The sequence below is a fragment of the Vidua macroura genome, chromosome 1 (genome assembly GCF_024509145.1).
Source record: "Vidua macroura isolate BioBank_ID:100142 chromosome 1, ASM2450914v1, whole genome shotgun sequence".
NCBI lineage: Eukaryota > Metazoa > Chordata > Aves > Passeriformes > Viduidae > Vidua > Vidua macroura.
Window position 1 is genome coordinate 85,484,933 of NC_071571.1, and position 12,596 is coordinate 85,497,528.

The 12,596-nt window shown below is 38.7% G+C and overlaps 1 long non-coding RNA gene across 2 annotated transcripts; it reads right to left on the reverse strand.

Moving 5' to 3' along the window:
* Nucleotides 1-1,226: 1,226 nt before the first annotated feature.
* Nucleotides 1,227-12,317, reverse strand: LOC128817028 (uncharacterized). 2 transcript variants are annotated; one of them, XR_008440075.1, is made up of 3 exons: nt 12,137-12,317; nt 11,876-11,960; nt 1,227-1,299 (listed from the first exon to the last, which is right to left on the reverse strand). It is a non-coding gene; the product is annotated as an uncharacterized LOC128817028 (long non-coding RNA). The 2 variants fall into 2 exon arrangements; XR_008440076.1 differs by having other exon boundaries at nt 12,090-12,317.
* Nucleotides 12,318-12,596: the final 279 nt, after the last annotated feature.

Genomic DNA, 12,596 nt, shown 5'->3' on the forward strand with positions numbered 1-12,596 from the left:
GTGAAATAAGGAGAAACAAAAATTTACTGACTTAAATATACAATACTGGTTATACTCTGGTAAATTAATCCTATAATATAACACCCATATATTTTGAGTCTGATGCTCAAGAAAGATGTTGTGCAAAGTGAAAAAAGAAATCAATATAATATGGCATTATTTTACAGGTTTTAAGTGTAAAAAATATGCTAAATTCTGTACCTCTATTTAATAGGTTCACAAAGTTGAAAAACATACATCTAAGAAACAAAACACCAAATGCCATTTGCAATATATTCCTAAAAATGAGCTAAATTTATATTATCATTATTTTTTTTGTAGTTAATTTAGATTCTGGCCTGAAATACTTGCAGGGAAAGTTGCTTCTATATTTTCAGACTGGTTTTGGATTAAGTACAAAGCAGACAAACTACTGGAGTTAAAGAAAGGATAGGATGAGATACCTTTGCTCCAGTAAAGCTCTTTTCCAGTGTCAGAAGTGAATTATTCCTGAAATTCCATGTTATGATCACAAAAGAACTAGAATAATGTTAACAAATTCTTATATGTTTTCCAGTTCCCTTGGTACAATTTACTTTCTGGTTGAATCTATTTGTATTTAAATCATGATGTAAATGTCTGTGAATTTGGAAGTTTATATATTCAATATCTCTTGCTTTACCAGTCAGCCACACATTCCTTTTTTTTTTTTTTTTTTTTTGGTTGTCCAGGGTTGTCAAGATTGTAATTAGCACTGGACTTGTCAAATTCACAGGCAGTATAAAGCGTTGGCCTTTAAATAATTTTCTGAGTTACAGGTATGTGCTCTGACAGCAAATGTTCAAAATGTGTAGGAGAAAAAAATTTGTGAACATATGTATTTCAATTTTTTAAGAGAAGTTGAGTTGCTGTTACTGGGATTCATTGAACTCATTTCAGCACAAGGCTGTGTTGTCCCATATTAAAGTCACTTAAAAGAAATGCATGTATCAGATATTTGTAAATATAACTGATAAATGAAGAATGGATTTATTTTGATTTGCAACATAAGCATAGGGAGAAAATCCACATGAACAAATTTGACCTGTTTTAGAAAAGGAGAATTTCATTAAGATTAGTAAAAATCTGAAAATGTAGACAGTAAAGAGTAAGGAACAAATAGCAGGTACAGTAAATAGATCAAGTCAGATAGATGAACAACAGATGAACCAGCTAACTAAGAAATTCTCCAGCCCACCTGGTGCTGCAAATGTCTCATTTTTCAGGTGCTGCAACTGAACTGCTCACAGAAGTTTCTGCTGCTCAAATGGCAAATAGTTCCTAAGAAAGGGAAAAAAGAAACAGAAGAAATCTTTAGAGTCACAAGCCTTCCATGTCTGCAAAAACATTTGTGCCTGTGTCACCAATTTACCACCATAAGGCAGACAATAAATTGAAAACCTTGGAAAAACAGACAGCCCTCTGCCTGCTGCCACAATTTACCAGGGGAACAAGCAGGGATGAAAGCCTGGCATCAACTGCTCTGTGGCATCATCTTGTGTACTTGTTCTTGTGGCACACAGAGAGCACTGGAACAGTCAAGGTAAACAATACAGAGAAGATCAGTGAACCTACTCATGGTGTTTGGTGCTATTGAATGTCAGCAAGGATATGAAATCCTACTTCTACCTTTAAAATAAAGAAAAAACACAACTTCTACAACAAAACTTCCTTGCTTTGAAGCAGTTCTCCACTTGCCATTAGTCTAATTAATAGGGGTGTTTGGGGTTTTTTTCTCATTGAAATGCAATGGCACAGTCTTTGTTTAGCAAGTATTTGATACATCATAAACAAGCCTCTCTCCCAAGTAACAGATTTTTCAGAATGCTACTGCATTTAGTCTACTTTCCTACGGTGGGGGTAAACCTTATGAAGATGGTAACTCTGAGAGAAAACCAATACAGGGATGTCAGAAAGCAAAAGCTTACATGTTTACTGTTGTCTTTCCTAAACTAAAGCATGTATCCAAACATGGAAACATCAAACTTGTGACAAAATCTGTAATGTGAAAATGAAGTTATACAAGAACAAATCATCCTTGTTAAAATCATAGAACACTGTACATCAGACACATTTAGTTTATATTGTTAGGGAAACAAAAAAAAATGGTTCTGAAAACTCTCTTAAGAACTTAGAAAAATAAATAAATGTCATGATCACTGAGTTATAAAAACAAGCCTATTTTTTCAGAATTACACAACAAAATCCCCACAGATGATTACTTTCTTTGCAAAATAGACATGAAGAATATAACGTATAACCCTTCATCCTTGTTAAACCTGACAATTACTGTCACTGGCTCATACATGGATCTTTTTCTTTTGTCAGCCTTATATTTTGCAGCTTTTTGATGCTCTGCTCAGACAGTGACATTTTAATAAAGCTTTGGTATGTGTGCATTGAATTTTAAGCAAAATTACTGTTCACAAAAAATGAATAGGGAGGAGAATCTTCCCAGACAGGGGACTGCCAGAGAAGATCAAATCATCAATGTTTTATCATCATTGGTAGACAGTGCACAAGGTTCTGATGATAACAATGGTCCTTTAAAAAAACAAATATTGCTAAATATGTAGGTATGCTGTTAGAAAAGAAGGTAAAGAGGAGTACTGTCCTCTCTTCCACAGTCAGTACTTGGTGCTATAATTTTTTCTTCTTAAATTGTTCTCGCAGTCTGCAGCTCATAGTTTGTGGACAGCCTCCGCCAGCCATAATTTCATGATCAGCTGTTATTAGTCAGCAAACTTGCTACCTTAGATGGGTGATGGCTTCATCCTTTAGAGCTTTCTTTGCTCTCCTTGAATATTTCTTCCATTTACAAGCCTCCCTCTCTCAAAAAGCAATAGGAACATATACATTAAAATGTGTTGTATGCAGGAATAAAGTCACTTTTCCCTTTTAATGACACTACCTCAGTGCTCTACAAAGGTAGGCTAGTTAGCCAGAATGCCATTGAACCTTCTATAAGGTCTGTCAGGTATCCTGCTTTTATGCTGCTCTTGTATCACCTCCTACTAATGTTGTCACACCACAGAATGTTCTGCAATCACTTCACAAGCGAACAGTGGCCAGAAATTGTCATTGCTTCTGCTCTTTAGCCATTCCTTGCTCCTCTAATGCAATTCCTAGCAGCTGGAATATCTTCTGAATGCCCTGAGATAATAGCTAAGTTTCACAGCAAAAAGGAAAGTTCTCCTATTTTTACCTAATAGGAACAAAATGGGATATTCACAGCCTGGTCTTGCAATCCTCCTTTTTATTGCTTCTCAAAGTCATGATCTGGCAGCACCCAACCAGTTCCTTATTGATGATAAATCCCACCAGGGCACTTCTCAGTCCTGCAGCTATCATCCCTTTACCAAGAGACAGCCTGTCCTCTCAGGGGCTGACCATCTGTCAGGTAGCTGTGAGCAGTAACACTGCTGCTCCAAGATTAATGTCTGTTGAGAGGTGAAACAATGCTGTTTGGAGGCTTTTGTCCAAAGATATTTTTTCTGTTTCACAAAGGGAGATGTGCCCTATCAGAAAGGCATAAGCACTGCTTCATTTTGTGGTTGGAGATTCTGAATGTACCAGTGGCCGCTTGGATCTACAAATCATAAAAAAAATATTCCTACCAGGAACTAAAGAAACTGTATAGGCTGGCTTTGAAACAATTCAGTGCAGTGTTTTACTGCAAATACTGCCTACCTGATACAATATAACTCTTCTTTAAAGACAAAATTAATAGCTTCCATCATCATTGCTTTAGTTTCCTAAATTGGAAACATTTGACTCTGCTCTTTAATTTAAAATAGTCTGTGAGGGCCTGCTTCACTTAGGAAACATTAGATTGCTCTCATCCTTGAAACAACTTCTGAGTTTTAATCTGCAGCTGAACTCTAAGGTCACTTTTCTTGCAGTTTTAGAGGTCACTTTTAATCTGTTTTGAATTCTGAATTTCCGTTATGTAAGGTCTAGCTTCTCTTTCCAGAGAAATTGACTGATTTTCCTCATGACTTTGAAATCTGCCCCAAGTATCACCACCAGGTTACTGGGTTAGGATCTACACTACTGTCATACTTTCTTTATCAATAGCATCTAATTTTTCATTTGCTCTACTGTATTTTGCTGATCAAAAAACTGTTTTCATATTCTGGAAAATTGATATAAATTCTTTCTGTACCTCAACACTGTTACAAAGTTCAGGCAGATTGTCTTCTGTTCCTAAATCAGCTTCTCATTGGGGCCATACTGTGGAAAAATTTGACAGTTTTCATATTCTCACTGGGGACAGCAGAATTGCAAATGCTGGCTGAAATGCATAACTGTGTTCTTATTTTTTCCACTAGTGGATTTTTTAATTCCTTCTTCTTGCTCTTCAACAGTCCTCAGCAATTCCATCAGAGTAAGGAGATACACAATCAGAAGAGCCTGTCTTGCCAGGAATCCAAAAGAGACTGCATTCTTTAATAGCTGGCTTTCTCCTTCATTGTTTTCTGCTGTTCAGTAGTACTTCTTACAGGTCCTGTTATTGACTCTGGAAAAAATGCCAGATTTTTCTGCCCATTTAGGGATGACACTTCCCTCCACTGAAATACTTTTATTAAATCAAGTTTTTATTTGTTACAGAAGGTAAAGCAGCCTGCATGATGTGCTCTGTAACTGTTTATTGTGTACAGTTTGCTCTGAGGAACTCAACTGTCTCTTAGAGGAAAAGCTCTAATTTCCATGCCTGAATATTGAAGGCATCATATTACTACTACTAATTTAAACATGTATTTAAAGTGACTTCTAAAACTATAATTTGGCAATGTAAAGTGTGTTACTAGTGGTGTCTTTGCAGTAAGGTGCTAAACCCTTGTGCTCATTCCTTTTTTAACTGCTGCTGAGTGATCTTGAATCTGATGTGGGTTTTACAACATCAGTTTGGGAACTCTGCAAACCTACTGCACTAATTTTTGTAGCTTAAAAAGTATATAGGCATTAGTAGGCATTACTATTCTTTCATATCACAGTTAGGTCAACAGGAACTAGACTCAGTGAGGAGAAAACAATTCTATATGAAAGACTCATTCACCTGGCCTGTAGTCTAAACTTTTAGAGGCTTCTAATGATATGTCCATAGCAATCATATCTACCATACCAAAATCTGGATGAAATCTAGTGAATTTAGTATCTGCTGGGTCTAGGGTATTCAAATGAGACAATGATGGGCACTCAATATTGTTTTATCAAACAAGTATTTGTCTAAAGTAGATTAAAAAGATGCCTTTCAGTTGCTCCCCAGGCCAAAGAAAACATCAGTACCCAACCCACAGGATACTTTCCACCAGTCATCACTATTAGGGATGAACTGACAATGTATTAATTCTTTTGTGTAAGATCCCAAATTGAATTAGATAATGAAAACTATTAAAATCTTCTTTATCAAACTTGACTCAAAGAAGCAGGAAACTTCAATTTTTAAAATTCAGTCTGAAAGAAATTATGTTATGTGTCTTCTTGCAGTTGTCTCCTTCCAAGAATAAGTCTCCTGCTGGGTTCTGGATCTTTCCCAGTAATGGACTGCTTGGATTGATGAAAAATATTTTAGTTGGACCAGATCCTTTTATTTAATTAATAGCTATTAAATTTATATGTGGCCACTTGTATTTAGCAGTCTATAGACATGACTCCTTGAGCAGAAATGTGCGGGTCTCGAGGGTGTATGCATACTCACACTGTGAAACAGCTACCATGTTAACCATGCCTACACTGAGAAAAGTAAACAGGCTAGCAAATGACTAGCTACAGAAAATTAAAACAATATGGTTTCATACTAAATATTAACAAAAATAAATTAACTTTTTCACAAAAACCTCTGGAGGCAATGTGCTCTCTTTAAAGGGATGACAATGGCAATGAGGTTCACACTGTCTTTTTAAAAAAAAATCCTTTTCTCCACTAGTGGGATGTTCAAGGAACCAAAGTATGTAATCTTTGGCTGCATTTAAGCATTACAAACATCTGCCCCCTAACACTGACCAAAGTTTTCCTAAAATGCCTATTACCATTCTCTTTTTATCTCATTTGGATGATGACTTAATTAAAAATTATTTAATCCTCACTTTCAAAATCTTCACCTAAAACAGAAATAGGCTGTTTTTGAAAAAAATTGAAAGCCTTCAGGAGATGGAATTGAAAAGGTTTGAGGGTGAGGAGATACACAGCTGCTGGGTAATTCACCCTACCTGCCATCTACAGCTGACATTTATTAGAGCCTTCAAGCCATTTGTGCAAAAAATCTACAGTGGTTCCTCTGCTCCTGTTACTGAATTTCAATCAGTCCTATAGGGTTTTTTCCTGAAATGAATCAATACAGAGAGTTATTTTCAAAAGGCCTAAGACATCTATACCCTATTTGCATTTAGAACATTATTTCAGCTACTTTCCCACAGAGCAAATATCACCAGCAGCAAGACCACATCTTTTCATATGTGTACAGGGAAAAGGACAGTTTGTCACTTTGGGCAAAGATCTAAAGATATTATTGGCTTATATATTTGAAGATTTATTCTTTAAAATCTGCCTGAAAAAAATACAAAAGAAAGAAATGGGAACTGTGCTCTTTGAATTCCTGTAATGTTAATAATTTCAGAACAGACTGCATGGTAATCCTTCAGAAGGATTCAGAAGGAACCCTGAAATAATGAAAAAAAACCCTTGGTTTAAAAAAATGAACAAAACTTCCTTACTATAAGCTCAAATAAGCTCAATATAGAAAAAAATCACATAACACATTGCCTAGCATCAGTAATTTTTAAGCACTTCCAAGTATGTGGATGTCTACAGATTAGGGAATGGCAGAAAATATTCTAATTGAAACACTTGTCCAAATTTCACATATAATTTTGACTGCCCTTTTTTAATAGCTACTTATGTACTTAGGCACTATTAGCATGGACATGTATGTAGAGTGGATATTGACACTACTGATAATCAGAACATCACTTATGAACATGTTTTTATTGCATTGCTGACCCCACATAAACAAGCAAAATTTGCTGGTTTTCATTCAGAATTCAGTCTGTATGGATTATTTAATCACAAAACCACAGAATATTCTGAGTTGGAAGGGACTCAAAAAGATCAACAAGACAAACTCTTCAGTGAATTGTGCATGCAGGAATCAAATCCACCACCCTGGCATTATTACCACTGTTCTCTAATCAACTGAGTAATCTTAATTTAGACATAAGTCACATAGTAGTGTATAACATGTAAATATCTGACAAAGCATAAATTTCATATAAGCAAGTAAAAATCTTCAGATAATTTTACTTTTGTTATAAAACTGGATGATGTTCTAAGTTCTCACCATAGTATTTACAGCAATTACCACATTTTCAGTGGTGAAAATGAAAAATTGATTTGGTACAGGATATTCTCTTTGTGAGACTAGCTCTTAATGTGCTCTCTCAGTCAAGGGTTGGATTTCAATGATCCTTGTGGTCCCTTCCAATTCAGGAAATTCTATGATTCTATGAAATAACATTGAGTTGTATTAGTAAAGACTGAAGATGGATGAAAAAAAAGGTAAAAGAATAGAATGGTAGAATTCAGCATTTTATATTAACACATAAAGTTCACTTAAAAGTTGTGTTATACACAGTTTAGTAATTGTTTTAAATGACACATTTTGAATTGAGGATGGAAACTATGAAGGTTTTTCTTCACTGCCATCATCTGAGTTTTCAGATTGCCACATATATATCCCAGAATACTTTCTTTTAGGAAAAGCAGTAAATATATCTGTGATACTGGAGTACTAGAGCAGAGATACAGCAGTCCTGTGCAAAAGTCACAGAAGCATGGGAATTATGTGTTGCATCCCGGAGTTTGGGTTTAGATTAGGGTTTTTAATTTATGTTAAAATAAGTCAAGTTCTGTAATCCCGCGTTTCCCCCGTGTTGTTCCCCCCCGCAGTTTCTGGCCTCATGCTGCCTGCTGCCGGATCCTTACCCCTGTGCCGCTCCTGTGACCACCCTGCTGTCCGGCCCCAGGAAACCCCGTGCTGGCCACCCCGAGCCACACGATCCCGCTCAGCCCGCGGCTCGGCGCCCGCCCCTGCGGGGTTCTCTGGTTGGTCGCGGTTGCTGGCGTCACCGCCACGGCAGCCGCCCCTGTTGGCCGGCAGGCCGTGGATCCTCTCGCCCCGCCCCTCCATAAAGCCCTATCCCGCCGGCAGTCAGGCGCCATTTTCTCCCATGCAAGTGCCGGGAGTGGTCACGTCTTTCCATCGAACCGCGCCATACGTGACCAATAAACCGTTCCTGCCAAGCACGGAGTAAATGGACAAATTCCTTCCTCTTTGCCGGGTCCCTAGCACACGGTAACAGAGGCTGGCCAGCCCACGCGCCCAAGACACGGAGCCGTGTCCGGGAACCCGCGGCAGCAAACCCCGGCAGCACGTGGAAGCTACGCCGCAGCCGGGCTCCCAAGAGCGGCGTGCAGCCGGGGAGAGCGAAAACCCACGCTGCAATTATGGAGTTTTGATCTGACAGGGATCCCCCAGATCCAACTATCAGTTAACAAACACAGGAAGTGACAATGATATTATGGGAAATTCTGGAACAGCATATAATAATTTGTTCTTCAGTCTAAGAAACGTACATCTTTATTTCTTTTAAGTCTGTTAAAGAAAGAAAAGTGCTGCAAGATATAAGACCATCAGAACTGGGTTCCAGATAAATCAGCATATGATTTAAACTAGCATATGTCCAGTCCTGCATTTTAAGCTGGCAACTTTACCTTATACCATTTTTTAATTCTATGCTAATTTTAAATTAAGTAGTTCTCCTAGATTTAGCTAACTGCTGACATTACAATGTCAGAGATTTCCTCTGTTGAGCTTAAATTCTACAATGCATCTTCAAGATAGAAAATAAGTGAAAGGCTAGAGATACTCTATGTATGTTCTGGTTGTGACACTCAGAAGTGTTTAATACCTTGGTTGTAGATATCACAATAGGAAGATCTTCCACCAAGGTATATTCACTAAACCTTGTTTGTGTCTCCTTCTACTGCAAGGACAATACATTTATTATGTCAATTTTATAATAAAAGCATTAAGAAACTAAGGGAATAACTTCATCATTGTTACTAGATTAAGATTGCAACACACTTCATGACTCAGATTAGTTGCAAGGCAATGCTTTGAGCATTTATTTTATTTGTGTATAATGCAAACAAAGCCTTGAGAAATGTTAAAAATTAAATCTCCTGTTAAAATTGTTGTAGTCTACTGTCTTCATAATCATAAGGCTCACAACAGCAAATTAACCCTCTGAATTGCTTCATTCTGAGAGTATAATTAATTTCTTTAATATGTGGAATGTACAACTTGCTTGAGCTTGTAGTGAATATATATTTTTTAATTTTAAGTTTAGTGTTGCCAAAACCTCAGAAAATATAGAGCAGCCTGGATAGTCATGCAACAAAAATCTTCCTGCTCCATTTGCTTTATCAGACGTATATCAATTATTTACCAGGCAGAAGGTGCAATATTATTTAGGGTCATTGAATCTATGGAAAATGGCATCTGACATTTCTAGAACAGAGTGATATTGCAAGAGCTTCCTGGTATTCATTTATCAAAGGTGAGTCACTGAGTAACCTCCAAGTTAGTACAAAGAAGGTCAGTTTGGACAAATGAATTTCCCTTGCCCACAGAAAATGTGCCCTAAGACATGAACACTAGGGTAATTCTCAGAAATCCATAAGAACTATATCATTAATTCTAAAAATTAAAAAATACTATTGTGATAGTTCTGTCAGTGTGGCCTTTTGCCTCCAAAATTTTAGCTTGAGTCAGTTGGAGGCCAATATGACTTCAATTAGTCTGAAGCAGAATAGTCAACCTCTCTCACACCAACATGTATTTTTTATTTCATGGGGCAAAGGCATGATCTCATGTCCCCTGTGGTCTGAGAAAATTCTCTTTCACTGAGATGCACAGAATGCAAGGCAGGCCCAAACTTGGTTCAGTGGACTTAGCTAGACAGAAGTTGTGAAAGTTAGTTAAAACCCCTCAGATATCAGCTTGGCAAGATTAAAACCCCACTCTCTTTCTACACTCTGTACCTGAAGCAGAGTGTAGCATAGCAGGTATAGGCAGTAAAAGTTAAATGGACACATCTTACTGTCACCTAGCCTGAGGCACATGGAAAGTGTCCTCAATGGAAATGGTCGAGGGCTTTTTTTCAAATTCAACACCTGCAGAATCTGCATATGTACTTTATATACTTGCAGTTACAGTGAGTGTTTAATAATAAGCAGGAAGAAACATTTTAGCCTGTGAAATGCAAGATTAATAGGTTTTTTTGCCTGTGAATCCACACAGATTCTCACCAGTAATGGCCAAAAAACAGAGCCTGTGCCGGGTTTCCAGGACCTGCACTGACTTTGAGAAGCAGCAGACAAACATAGTCCAGCTATAATGCTCCTTTGTGACTGAATTAGCTCCTAAAAGCATCAAGACTAAGTACCCACAGGGACTGAGTTTGCTGCTACAGGACTGAAGATGAAGGCTAAAACAAAGTTTTAACCCAACTCATCTTAAACAAGCTAAGGGGAGCCCTAATTCTTCATCTCTGCTCTGGTGAGCCTACCTGCCCCTGAGGAGCACTGCTGAGCACTACAGCTATGTTGTAGCTCAGTTACCTGAGTAAATGAATGGGGGTGTGAGAGAATTCCTGCAGTTTGGTGAAGAGAAGTAAAAATCCTTTAAGTTCCATTTACATCTCCCTCTTCAGCTGGTATAGTGTGCCAAAACACCAACAGATACAGAACTAACAATGGGCCTCACATGCTGGTCATTATGCTGGAGTCTATCAAATGGATGAAGTTTAAATGTGAGGGATGCCATGCCATGTTAGGCTGCATCTGGTCGAGAAGATATGCTAACCACTTGCCTTGAAGAATTTAATATAATGGCATGGGACTATCTGCTGCTGACATTAAAGCTGACCCAAGCAGATGTTGTAAAGCTATGCAAAGGCTGTGCAGCTCCAGCTGACAGTCTTGGGAGAAGATTTGCACAAAACAGTAAGGGCTGGCTACCCAGAATGAGAAATCTGTTGCCTTATGTTATGAACAGCTGAAGGCTATGTATTGATAGGTGCTGAAACTTTTGTTCAACTGCTGATGCAGCACAGAATGTGTATTAAAATGATGAAACTAATATGTGGTCATATTACATACAACCACGATTATATTTTACTTTTTTGACAAGCAGATATTGTGTATACAAAAGTATTTTGTTGCCAGGGCAGATGCAGCATGCTGTTGCTTTTAAGTCCCTTTTTAGAATTCAAAGCATATTAGAAGTATTAACATTACTGCCGTGGTGTGTGTTTATACAAACAAGTCCTGCAGATTATTTTTGGGGAATTGCCCCAATAGGCTTCCAGTATTTTTCTTATAGTTTCAGGCCTGATATTAAGAGAGGGATTTTTTTCACCTGTTATTCTAGATCCAGCTAGCAATAACTGGTGACTGAGGCAGTCTGGACTATCCTTATAGCAACTGCCCCATGTACATGTATTGTTCCTTATTACACAAAATTTTATTTTCTGCAACTATTATTGCTCTCCTATTTAGCTCAGTGGAACAGTACAAATGCATGAGCTGATCTCAACCACTAGGATTTGAAATTGCAAGTTATTGAAGAAGGCCACAGGAATTTAGGAGTTTTTTTCAAGTGTATGTATAAGCACACACTCTCAGTAAAATTTGTTTTATTACAGTGTGTTGTGTAAAAAAATGAAGGAGGGGAATAACACAATAAACATAATAAACATACAGTCTTCCCCCAACCAAGCAGTAAAACAATCACCTTCCTGTTACTGAACATCTGGCTGCCAGCTAAGCTCCAGCTGTGAGTGGAATAGCTCTGTTGTGCCACACCAGGAAGCAATATGCTGAAATAGGAAATACAAGGTTTGTACAGAAGGTTGCCTCCAGGGAGCAGGGACAGCATGGCTACTGCCTAAGGAAAGGCCAGCCAGGAGCTAGGGGGCACCTCAAGGCCTGCAGAGCACAGGGCTCACCTGCTTAGGCTTGTCCCACCACTCCAGGCATGGAAAGCAAGACAGACCTGGAAAAAAAAGCCAGGCTGAAGCACAAGCCTAGACTGTAAGAAAATACAGCAGCGATGAAGCCAGTGTGAGACCAGCCTGGAAATCAAGCCAGAGGTCAGGGCCTGGCCCTGCCATCCCCCGCAGGGCCACAGGGCCAGGCCGAAGTCCAGGACAGGATCGAGGTGCTCCATGGCCAGCAGGGACTGTAGCTGAGCCAGACACATCAATCCTCTCGTACAGCTCAGGCAAGAAGTGGAGGCTTCCTGGCAGGGCCCATGTTGGAGAAACCCCAGTTCCCTCACCTCACCTTGGTGAGAGCCCCGCCATCCCTGGAGTTTGTTACTGGGGCAGAGAGGGACAGGGGAGTGGCAGTGCCCTGAGGGCATCCCCTGCCCCTGTCGGGGCTGGGAGCCTGATCCAATGGCCAGGGCTGTGCCCAATGCCCCATTTTCTTCAGAATACTGGCTGTAGGAGTAA